This window comes from Cupressus sempervirens, chromosome 9 (assembly GCF_028749045.1).
Source record: "Cupressus sempervirens isolate cs-2001-9-10 chromosome 9, ASM2874904v1, whole genome shotgun sequence".
NCBI classification, from domain to species: Eukaryota; Viridiplantae; Streptophyta; class Pinopsida; order Cupressales; family Cupressaceae; genus Cupressus; species Cupressus sempervirens.
The window spans coordinates 666,156,793-666,169,806 of NC_143126.1; positions in this window are offsets into that span (position 1 = coordinate 666,156,793).

A 13,014-nucleotide genomic window follows, 5' to 3' on the forward strand; every position below is an offset into this window, starting at 1 on the left:
TACAAAATCAGAATGCATCAATTCTAATGGTGCTCTAGCCCTTCTATAATTTCTAGAATTAAAGGGAAGCCTATGTTTCTTACCCAAAATACAAGCCTCACACTTGTCATAGGAATCTAATATGTTTGGCAAACCTTTGACCATTCTTTTCTTGGACAATAAATTTAAACTAGTAAAGCCAAGATCTCCATACTTGAGATGTCAAAGCTTGGAGGGGTCTTCAATCATGCTCCTATGTTGCTGATGTACTAATGTGCATGCATGCTTGGGAGGTGTAGCATTGACTTGAGAAGAGAAAAATGTCTCTATACTCAATAGAAACATTTGATTTTTTGTCATTTGGACTACTACAAGTAATCTATTACTCCCATCCTAATCATGAATGATACAATTGTCATTTTGAATGAGTTGTCCAACACTCATCAAGTTGTGCTTCATATTAGAGGCAAAATTTCTTCCTCTCCCCATGCCTCTTAAATTCTCTTGAGCCTTGAAAGATTTCATTTAGAAAGTTGTTGCTGATCTGTTTATCCGATGCTCATGGATTTGAAGAGTTCCCATCAACTCATCTATGATCAATGTGGTGAGGCCTTTTTCTTCCTCTATGGTTGTCATGAGGTTGTCATATTTCTGAGGTAAACTACTCAATATCTTCTCTACAATCCTCTGCTCATCATAATCTTCTCTATTTGATTTGAGCTAGTTTATCAAAGAGGAGATTCGTGAGCTAAACTTTACAATAGGTTCATTGTCCCTCATCTAAAGGTTCTCAAATTCTCTTCAGATCATTTGTAGTTCACTACTCTAACCTTATTAGTTCCTTTGAAGTTTGTCTCAAGGATATCTCGTGCTTCCTTTGCATAATTTGCTGCTGCAATCTTGGGAGAAACACTCTTTGTCATTACTGCCTCAATCAGACTTAATGCCTTAGCATCCTTTCTCCTTGACTCTTTCAAGTGAGTCTTTTGATTTTTGTTGAGGGTAGCATACTGAGTTGGGTCTATCACATCATTGAACCCATTAATAATAAACTCTCATTAATAATAAACTCTCACAAATCATTTGCAACCATTATGGTTTCCATTTTATTTGCCCATGTATCATAATTTTGTCCATTAAAGGATGATGACTGCTACCATATGTTTTTTTCATCTCATGCCATGTAAAATTCTTAGAAAAATGCCCTAACTCACTATGGATGTAGGGCCTCAGAGCTCTGATATCATGTGAAAAATAAATTAGAACCCTAAGAATTTTGCTTGACATAAGAAGGTGTCGAGTGTTAGTTTTTCTTAGCACCAATAAATTTTGAGTGACAAGAAGTGGGTGCTAAGGGAGCTTGGCACAAGAAGAAGCTGAGTGACCTCAAAACACAAGGGCAACTCAACAATAGTGTATGCCGAGTACCTCGGTAGTGAAGATTCCAAGTGAGTTCAATCATCACTGCAAGGTGATGCTCAACAAAAGAGGATGCCAAGTGAGCTCAAAAATAACAACAAAGAGAGTGGTCAGTAGTAGATTAAACTGAGTGTGGCATTTAGTCTGGACTTTTTCACCATTAAAACTCAAAGAGGAAAACTTCAAAAAACTTGCAAGTATGGAAATCTTAAATGTAAAATGTGTAATGTTAAATAGAAGGAGGACAATAGATTGTCAAGCATGCCTACTTGCTTGCTTACATTCTTTTCAACAAAAATATTACAAAATCTGGGAGCATATGGATTCAACCAAAAAAAATCTAAAATAACCCTAAAATGTCTAGACTAATAAAACTTTAAAATTTAAACTTACAGCTCTAATGGATGCATACAATAATGCCTAGAGCAATCACTACTTTACAAGTTGAATCAATAAAAACTTACATAATAAAAAAAGAGGAAACATGTGCAACTGTAGACTAACTTCCTTTTGTCTTCTAAACCTCTATCTTGATCTGCTAATCGATTTCCTTTTCTCTCTATGCTCTACTCTGCAACTCTTCCACTTCTTCAACTGATTAAATGAATAAGATTTATTCCTTTTGTCTCCTTGCCAAAAATGTTTTCCCTCTCTTTTAAAATTTAAACTCACCTACTAGCATTTAATTTTTGATTGTTGTGCAGGCTATCAAGATGGTAGGTGGGTGTTTGGCTTAAGGGGCAACCGTTTGTGCATGAGATATTTCAACATTTATCACATGGTGTACATATACACATTTATCATCTCCACAAGTGGCTTATGGCTCATGTGCTCGGTGCCTTACATTGATGGACAATTTTCAAATTTATAATGAGCTTGAATTTGAACTATGAATCATGAACATAAAAACTTGCACTATTTGACACTGTTGTACTGAATTGAATCACTGAACATGGCCTTCAAATCTGATTTTTGAATCACCAAAACTTGAACCTTGAAGTTGAACTCCTAAACTTTGAATTTGTGCTCTTGAACCTAAACTTGAAATGTGAACTGGTGAACTTGAACCATAGATCTAAACCTTTAGACTTTGAACTTTGAACTTTGAGGTTCGAAGTTCAAGTTCAAGATAATCTTGGAACACTGCCCCTCTCACACATTTAGCTTTACCTAGGAATTGTTAATAGAAAAAACCAATGAGAAACTCAAACAATCTAGGAATCTTTTCTACCAAATTAATTTCAAAAGTTTAAAACTTTGGTGTTGAAAGCATGTTTAATGCTTGCTCTAAGTGACAATGTGGGCTATGTGGGACATGGAGAATCTAAAAATTCATTGGTAGGAGACCAATGCTTAGCCATTGGTGAAATAGTCTTGTGATAAGAAATATTGAGGAGCCACTTGTGGAGAGGGGGAAGAGGAGGCAAAATCAAAACTCCTATCAAGCTAAAACTAATAAATAGTAAAGAACCAACTAAACTAGACCAACAACCAAATTTAACTACGCACCACAAAAAATCAGAGAGCTGAAATTTATTTACAAATATATATAGGTGTGCAGATCTCACCATAGAACAACCAAATCTAACTGCGTACCACAAAAACTCAGAGAGCTGAAATTTATTTAAAAATGTGTGTGTGTGTGTGTGTGTGTGTGTGTGTGTGTATGTGTGCGTGTGAAGATCTCACCATAGAACTAGAAATGAAGGACACTTACAAAGAATTGTTTATTGGCTAGGACAAAAAAAAGCTTCTGTAGAATAATCGATAGCATCCAAATGAGTCAACTTGGTGCAACCTCCATGTGGAAAACTCTAAACATGACCTTTGACCCTAATTTTGGAATCACCAAATCTGCATCATGAACCTTCATACGTAATTTTTGAATCACCAAATCTATATTGTGAACTTGTAGATTTTGAGAATGAATTACATTTTTCCCATACACTTTCAAACCGATGAATTCAAAGTTTGAACTTGAACCTTGAACTTGAAATCCTAAACATTCAGTCCGTGCTCTTTAACCTAAACTTGAAACTTGAACCATGCATCTGGACCTTTGGACTTTGAACTTTGAAGTTGGAGGTTCAAAGTTCAAGTTCAACATAATCTTGGGATGCTGCCTCTTTTACACATTAAGCTTTTCCCAGGAATTGTTATTAGTAAAAAACAATGAGAAACTAAAACAATTTAGGAATCTTTTCTACAAGACTAATTTTAAAAGATTAAAACTCATGCTTTCTTAAGTGAGAATGTGGTTTGTGAGGGACATAAAGAATCCAAAAATTCATTGGTAGGAGACTAGTGCTTAGCCATTAGTGAAATAGAGTCATGTGATAATAAATAATGAGAACCCACTTGCAGAGAGGGGGAAGAATGAGGTAACACTAAAACACCTATCAAGCTAAAACTAAACAATAGTAAAAAAACAACTAAATGAGACCAAAAACCATAGAACTAGAAACAAGAGACACTTACAAAGAACTATTTATTGGTTGGGAGAAGAAAAAGCCTCTCTAGAATAATGGGCAACATCCACATGAGTCAACTTGGTCCAACCTCCATGTGGAAAACTCTTTATTTTGCAAACCAGGATAAATGTGTGCAAGAGCCTTATGAAAAATTATTCAAGTATAACCATTATTTAGATATAAACAACCACAACTCATCATATACTTCTTCTTTTATTTTAGTTTCCAAGGTAGAATTCTTGAGACCATCTCCAAATGGTGAATAAAAAAATTTAGACACAAACACCTTCTAAAAGAATGTCATATCATCAATATCAATAGAATCTATAGGAGTCACAAATTTGAAAGATTTTTTTAGAAATTTGAGTTTCTTTAAATAAACACATACTTTGTCCATCATAGGCTCAACATTGACTAGACCATTTTCATCATATTTTTCTATAGCTACCTCTAAAAATACTTGATCCAAGATAAAATCACCTGATAGACCTATACCTGAGTCTTTCCTTCCATGATATTCTTGCTTGATTGTTTGTAGAAACTTTACAACAATCTCCTTTTTGTTTTATGAATCATCACCAGAGTGAGTTGATGATGATTGTGGTTGTTTAGCATTCTTTCCATCATAAAATGTTGCATACATCTGAGGGTTTTCTTTTACTTTCAAACTTGTATGATCCAACAATTCTTATTATGACACAACATATTTTCATTTTCAGAACAAGGACTTCCATGCAAAGGTTGGGTTTTGAAATAGCTTGATTTGATAAACCATAGTCGTTCACATGCCAAGTAAAATGGAAAGCATCATTTCCAAATTGCACAAGTGGCTGAAAGTATTTACTTTGGAATTTACTAGGAAAGGATACCTTCTCACATCTTTTTTAAGGAAAATATAATGGGAATAGAAAGGATATCTTCACTTACACTATCCTTCCTTCTTGATGTCTCACCTTCATGAAACTGCACCATCCTTTGTTGATAGAGAAAGAGAGCTCCTTTTTAATCTGACTTGTGCAAGGAAATATGTTCTCCTAGATTCTTGATGATGCTTGAGACTGCACTACTTGTGATGATTCATAATTATCTTTCTCCTTGCTTTCTCCCAAATTTTCTTCTCCAAGCTAATTTTAAGAAATAGGGGGCTCTTCGCTAGAGCATAATTTTGCTTTTCCCTAGTGAAAAGCTTTATTAGGACAATGTGAAACAAATTCATCTTAAAAATTGAAGGATTATAGAATAGGACAATCACATTCTTTTAGGAATAAAGAATCATTAAATTTGAAACTACATATTTAGGTTGTGTACAAGTTTGAGAATCGTTCTCTTGTGGTAAAATGATCTTTTAAACCTTGAAAATTGAAACTCTCAAAGTCTAGGGAGACAGTAGAATAAAGTTTATCATTTTCTCTTGGACTTACAAGATTTATGACACCTTTTTTACTTGACTCACCCACGCTTTCTCTTCAAGAGGCTCTAAGGTTTTGTGATGAACTTAATTCTCACTCATAACAAGGTAGTTATATAAGAGGGAAGAGATTGGAATTACTAAATCCTCTTCATCACCAACGTCTACTTCTTCTTGGAATTTTTGCACTTTTATTTTGTTCTCTCTGAGGTCATTTAACTTGTGAAACTTCTGACAAAAAATTCTCCACAATAGAGAAGAAGTGTCGTCATCTTCAAAGCTAAGGTTTGTTTTCATAGAATGTGAAATACTTTTTTATAATGCTTATAGAAACCTTGCAACACCTTGTCATTCATTTAGATGATCTCCAAGATGGTAGGGTTAGGTCTCATCTTCCTCGTGACCTTTATAATCCACATAGTCATTACACACAGTTAACAGTCTCTTGCACACAAAACAAAAACAAAAATTTGAAGAACCAAACATAAGGCACTAAATCTGTGCTTCTAAATCCCTACTGGAGTTGGCAAAAATGTAATGAAAATAGACCAAATTTTTTTTGGTAAATAGATTTGTCTTTCAAAAGGAAATATAAAGTATGACTGAAAAACCTTCTAATGGAAGAAAAAATGCACCAATAGTAGAATAAATTATCATTGATTGATAACTCTCCTATAAATTGCGAGGTAAAGACTAATGAGTAACTTAAACAATTCAAGAATCTTTTCTACTGGACTGATTTTGAAAGTTTAAAACTTGAATGCTGAAAGCATGCTAAAATATCCATACACCAATACTTTCATAAAGACTAGAATTAAACTAAGTAGTGAGAAGCAATAATACTTCTCAGATCTAACCTATATAGAGTGTTATAATCCTTTTTAAAATTATTATATTTGTTAACATTGGTATGTTTTTAGAGGTGGCAAGTTCATAGCTTTCTTGTTTGAAAAGAGATTTGATCAATCTACCAAAGTTGGTATAGGACAATTCATCAAAGATACTAGGTCCTACAGATGGCGCACACACACAAGGGCACTGGCAAGAACCTCTAATGAATTCTAGCAGGTTTTTGTGATCTACAAGCTCAAACAATCTATAGGCATATTTGGAGCCATGTACTTCTATTTTCTTTTGGGTTTTGTTATTACGCCATGGTTTTATTATAGACAATATTTCCTTAAAGCTTGTAGAGGCATTAGTGATGAACATTTTCCAATGTATTTAGGATAGAAATCTTGTTTTGTTTGAGTACTTAAACTAAAAAAATTAAATAAAGCAGTAAAATCATTAAATATATCGAGAATATATTTATTAGCATTTTGAGAATGTTAATAAATTTCGAAAGAGAATCAACATGAAACCCTAAAAATAGCTTTTTCTTTTACTTTTATGTGGATGATCTTATAACTAGTATTTTCAAGTTTTGTTGGTGCCAACTTTTACTTAGCCCTCATGGGAGTGGGTGACTTGAAGAAGAACACAAGTACGTGTTTATGACATGGTATGATGTTGAGCATACCTAGAAAAGTTTCTCAATAGTTGGTGTAGTTTTTAAATTCAGAAAATGTTCATTTTTAGGATTTCCTTATACACTTTCATAAATGAATAAGAGAGAATATGAAAAGAAATTAAAGGGTTATTGACAATAAGTTTTATTGCTCACTTTTTATTTATTTTGTGGAGACAAAATATCTATTAACAAACTTAAAATGCTATGATACACTCAAATCAATCACAATTTTAAGAATAATGTGTTGCAAAGTTTGAGAATGCTAATAAATCTTGAAAGAGAATCAACATGAAAACCTTTTGAAAGGGATAGAAAAATAAAATAAAAATCTTTGGGAAAGTAAATAGTATCTTGAACAACAAATAATAGAAAACTTCGTCAAAAGAGAACAAATGAATATCATTTTGGGACGTCATTAAACACAAGAACTCTAGCATTTAGAGAGTTAGAACAAAGCATAACTATGCATATAATTTCACATCCAGTTAACATTGTGATCTGATTGAACTAATATAGCCTATTTTAAAGGATGAACATCCAAATATAAAATATATAAGAAAAATAGTTAATATATTTTTAGATATCAGAATTGATGAATCTTTAGATGGTTACGCATAATTTAAGTTGGAATGACAAAATATTCAAGAACCAAATAGAATCGCAAAGACTAGATGACTTACCACCTCTTTTAGATCTAAAATCAATGACTGATTGATAGTTCTTCCAACTTTCTTTTATTAGACAAAAAATTTACAATCAATAAGAATTTCCCATTGACCTGATACAAGAACATTTGTATTTTAGGTTTTCAAGTTTATTTATTATTAAATCACCTTTAAATGTTTCCACTAATAGCATTTCATCACATGTTCTCTCTCATTTGAGGACTTTATGACTAAGATTATAAAGGTGACGTCTTCATAGATGAAATCAAAGGAGTAAAAATGAGGAACATGATCATATTTGGAATATTGATGATTTAGATGTACATATTTACTGCATTGCATACATTTTCCTAAAATGGAACACTAAGGTGAACACATTTTTGTGTAAGTAGTAAATTCTAGAGTACATCATTCAATGACACAGGTCATACTGTAATTTCCAATAATATCAATAAAATGCTCTATGATTATTCTGTAAGTGCTGGCATAGCAGCTGTGATAAATGGGATGCTTCTTCTAATCCTTTTGAATTAAAGGTCATCTCAAGACTGTGGCCATCCAAGTACTTCCTCTTTTCATACTTTTATATTTTTTTGGATCTTAATGTAGATGGGATTTGCTTGATCAAATCTGTCTAATAAACTTCTTTCTCGTCACTGGCCCCAAGTCTTTCATTCATTTCTAGTGAACGGTTTGTTATAGAAAATCTAATCTTCACATTCGACAATTCATAAAAGAGAGGAACAATTGGACAACAGATGTTCTTTATATGAAAATAATGTCAAATTTTTTTGCCATCTTTTATCTGATAGGAGAGAGAGCATTCACATGTTTTTGCTACTTAGATATAGAGCTAAATATTAAACATTAATACAGAAACCTTGATAAGAATTTAAGAATTTACAATACAATAATAAAATGTGAACCTTTTATTTGAATTCAAATCCATTGGAACTTAAATATTAATAATTAATTATGACAAATAGTAATTAACAATGACTTTCACCTGTTATCCATAAAAAAAGCATCAACACAGAAATCATAAATAAAAAAATTCATAGCCCCAATTAAAAATACCACATCAGCATCCACAATCGTGTTTGTACCAGGCTGCTCGGTAGGTGTCAAAAGACAAAATGGAACCGCCACCAAGTTAGGGTTATCTATTTCAATTTGATCCAAATAGAAAGCGTTACAAGAATGGTAATCGTTTCACCGATTTGGAGGCCAAAAGATCACGCCGATCCAAATTAGGGCCAAAACTTTAGTTACCTGATTTCCCTTTTATTTTGCAATTCCTCTAGAGGCCATCTTCTATTTTTAGATTCATATGTAACGATGAATCCATCTAATTTATATACTCGATATGAATTTTCAATGATCGTAGACAAATAGCTCTCCGATTCTAATCTTCACATAATAATGACTTTAACAAACTTTTGACTCCTTATTAGGCGACCATCAAATAAGTTGCATGTCATACAAGAGTAAGGCTTCAAATCATTTTAGTTAATAAATCTATAATAAATCCATAAAAGCCAATCACAATGTATTCATTAAGACATGCAGATCATTGTGAGACTATCTTTAACTAAAAGAATTATAAGATTGAATCTATTCAAACTTAACAGCATAAACCATTATTAAACAAATCCAAATATTCAACTTTTCCAGTACCATAATCAAACTTCCCATCTAATAATTCAAAGAAAAAGCAAAACTATCCTATGAATTTGGCAACAGCTTTGTTACCCTCCAACATAGCATGCTTATAAAGCTCACCAGGAATCATAAGCCTTCCAGCAGCCTGAACCTCCCTTGAAGTGACGGTATTCTCCTTGGCGTACTTGGCCAGTTTGCATGCTTCTCTGCTCAGCCTATCAAACACATCGTTGATCAAGTTGTCCATGATGAACATTGCCTTGTTTGAAATCCCCACATCAACATGGACTTTTTTCAACACCTTGAATATATAAAACTTGAATGACTCTCTTACTATCTTCTTCTTCCTTTTATTAGCCTTTGTTTTCACTTGTAATTCCATCAAAGGGTTGGGGATCTCATTGTTCCTCTGCCTTTGAGAAGATGGAGAGTTTTGTGGCATTGGCGTTGGAATTTTCATCTTCACAGCATCGGCAAGCCTTTTTTCCATCTCATTATTTGTTTGTGGGCTTTTTGGCTTTGGTCCCAGCCTCTGCTTCTTTGGTGGTACATTGAATGCCATTGCTTATCAGTAGTGATAATCAATGGAAGTAGAGCGCTATAAAGTAAAGCAATACGCAAGTAAGTATGAATGAATTGGTTGTCTCTCCTCACATTCACTCCTATAAATTTATGAGTAATCTAGGTTATTGTGTTATAAGTCGGTTCTTAGTTTTTTGTTTTTCAAAGGTGGTAATCTTTGGTCAAACATTTTTTGGGCCCCTCATTTTTTTAATTCAAATGTGGTAATCCTTATCAATAGGAAGTTCACCTTTGTACTCTAGGTCGGCCCTTAGTTTTTATTTCCAAAAGTGATAACCCTTAGTTAAAAAAAGCTTTATTTTAGTATATGTTATGCATTAATCTATGTGAATTAAATTTATCCCTTTTTTATAGGTGGGCCCTAGTTTTTATTTTCCAAAAGTGGTAACTACATTATAAATTGAAACAGAATAGGTAATAACTTTTGCAAAGATTAATAAATGTCAATTAAATTTTTACCTTTGTGTAATAAGTGGGCCCCTAGTTTTTCTTTTCCAAATCATAGCTTTTATTTTTCAAATGTGGTAAACCTTAGCATGGGGAAGTTTTATTTTAATATACATTATACATTGAAAAAAATTAGATAATAATTTTTACTAAGATTAATCTATATCATTTAAATTTTTGCCTTGATTACTTCCTTGAAGGAAGTTTCTAGTTTGGATGTATATATTATAGGTCATTTTATGTTTATTATATATATAGGTCATAAATTTTAATCATATTAAAATTATTTTAAAAAAAAGTTACATGGTAATTTTTGGCAAGCTTGATCTATGTGAATGACATTAGTACATTTATTATTTATTATACACAAGTTTATATATTAAAGATAGGTCATAAATTTTCATTGTGCTTTTATTATTTTATACAACTTCAATTTTGAGTTAGCTTTGATTTTCATTTTGACCAATTTATATATTTAATATTTTGTTATTTATTTTTCAAACAATATAATACCAATATTTATTATAATAATAATAAATATTTATTTTATTAGGATTTATCTTGTAGTGTAATGGTTTAGCTAGAACATTTTCTAATGGGGTCCCCAATATTCAAATTCCTACACCCTTACTTCATATGTATATTGCCCCTATATATTTGAAAAGAAATGACTCAATTAAAAGTTAGTGTATAACATTAGAAGTATGAAAAATATTTTTCAAAAAAATAATAGACATTAAGAATACTCAATATAGTTAAAAAAAAAAAGTGCTTTAACAATTTTAGTTTTTAATACAAAATTTTAAAACAATTATGAGTAGTTTAAAATTTACATGTACCACAAAGAACTTATATTGAAGAAAATATAATATAAAGTAAACTAAAATAATTTTAAAGTAAATTAAGAAAACTAATTTTTACCATGCTCTAAATATACACATTTGCTTCTATTCTTCTAGCTTAGCTTTTATTCTAAGTTTCTTCACTTTATTTAGAGTTTTGAAGATGCCATAAATCTTGGCATTCTAACTTACTGCTTGTTCTAAATATACATATTTTTAATGCATTAGTTGAAGCTTGAACTTGAGACAATGATTACCTGAACTTGTTTTTATGATTCGTGAATCATAATTTAATATTAATGTTTTGAATGTTTGATGTTGACCAATTCATGATGCTATGATTACTAGTTTAAAATTTATGCCTATGGTGTTTTTTTTTGTTTAAATGACTAAATCATATGATTTTATGATACTATACCACATTCTAATTTTAACTCATGCTTCTAGACTTCATAAATATGTATGTATATAATTCACATATTTTTGTACAATGACCTCAAAATCATTTCCAAAATTTTATCATACTAACAAACTAGTTCTTTGAATTCTATTGTTTCCTTTCAATTTTTGATACACTCCACTTAAGCAGTAAAGTTTTGGCCATTATTTTTTTGCAAGTTGTTGTATTATAGATAGTTGGTAGGTTCCTATATAGAAATGTGTGGTTAGAAGTGATAAGGACATTGCATTGTAACTTCAATTTAATTGATCAATTTCAAAAAAGTTAGGGGTAATTATGCTATTGTACAAGCCACAAAACATGTTTCCACATTTCAAAAGAGTTAATTGTTTTACAAGTAACTCTTAGTGCTTTTATTTCTCAACTGCCATACCACTTTATCCTATACAGGACCTAAGATAGCTAGTATTTTATAAGTGTCTATGTTGCCAAACTTAAGACTATTATAGCATAAATTTAATCACAAAAAACCATTTATTTCTGATAGTTCATTATTTAGATATATTGTGAATCTATGAAAGATCACTAATCTCCATTAAACTCTAAGTATTCATGATCTTTTGAATGCAAAAATATTTGTAAAATTTTCAAAGCAGTGGAAAAATGTAGATGTTGATATTATGATATGTGGATCACAATGTTTGGAAGCAAGTTGGATGGCAAAGGAATGCAAATCATATAATTTGAAAATTTTCTAAAAACAAAGTTGTGTTTCATTTCAACAATCATACCTTTGATATGTGATTCTATAACTAAGAGGATTTGATTACTTGTGTTTTATACCTCTATTATTGTCATCTATGTAAGGAAGCTAAGGTGCATAGAATTTCTTCCTACACTAATCTTTGAGGGGACATTTATGAAAATTCAACTAACTATTCTAGAGATCTCAAGAAATGTATAATTACATAATAAAATACCAATGAATGTATAACACAATGATTACCATAGGGAAACCCTTCTAGGAGAAAAACTCCACCCTCCAAAACCCATACAATGTATTCTCAAATCAGGAAGATTAGAATACACTTGCAATGCAAGTTCTTACTGTATATGAGCAATGTTAGTATGCTAATAGAAACAAAATTTAAATAAAGCTTCTACAAACTAAACAAAATTCATAAACTTCAAGATAGACTAAGATGAACTCTCAATTGAGAATATGAGCCATTAATGGACTCTCTCAATGAGAAGCTCTCTTGTTGAGTAGCTTTGTCTAAATAGATAGGATGTATGCTCAAGCTTTATGCTTCAAAAAGGGCTTCAAATGGAGTTGGAATTTGGGTGTGAGTGTATGGTTTTTATGTAAAATGGCTTCTCAAAATGGCATTATGACTTTACTTCATGGATTGTGTTATTTTCCAAAGGGGAAGGATCCAATTTATAGGCAAGAGGCTTGAGGGATTGAGGGCTAAGATGCAAGGATGGGAAAAAGCTCATGGAGGGCTCAGATTGCATGAGAATAGAACACATGGATTGTGCTTCCTTACAGCCAATCAATGAGTGACACATGTCACATGGTGAGAGGATGGAGGAAATGGGAAGGATGAGTCAACAAAGGAGGCT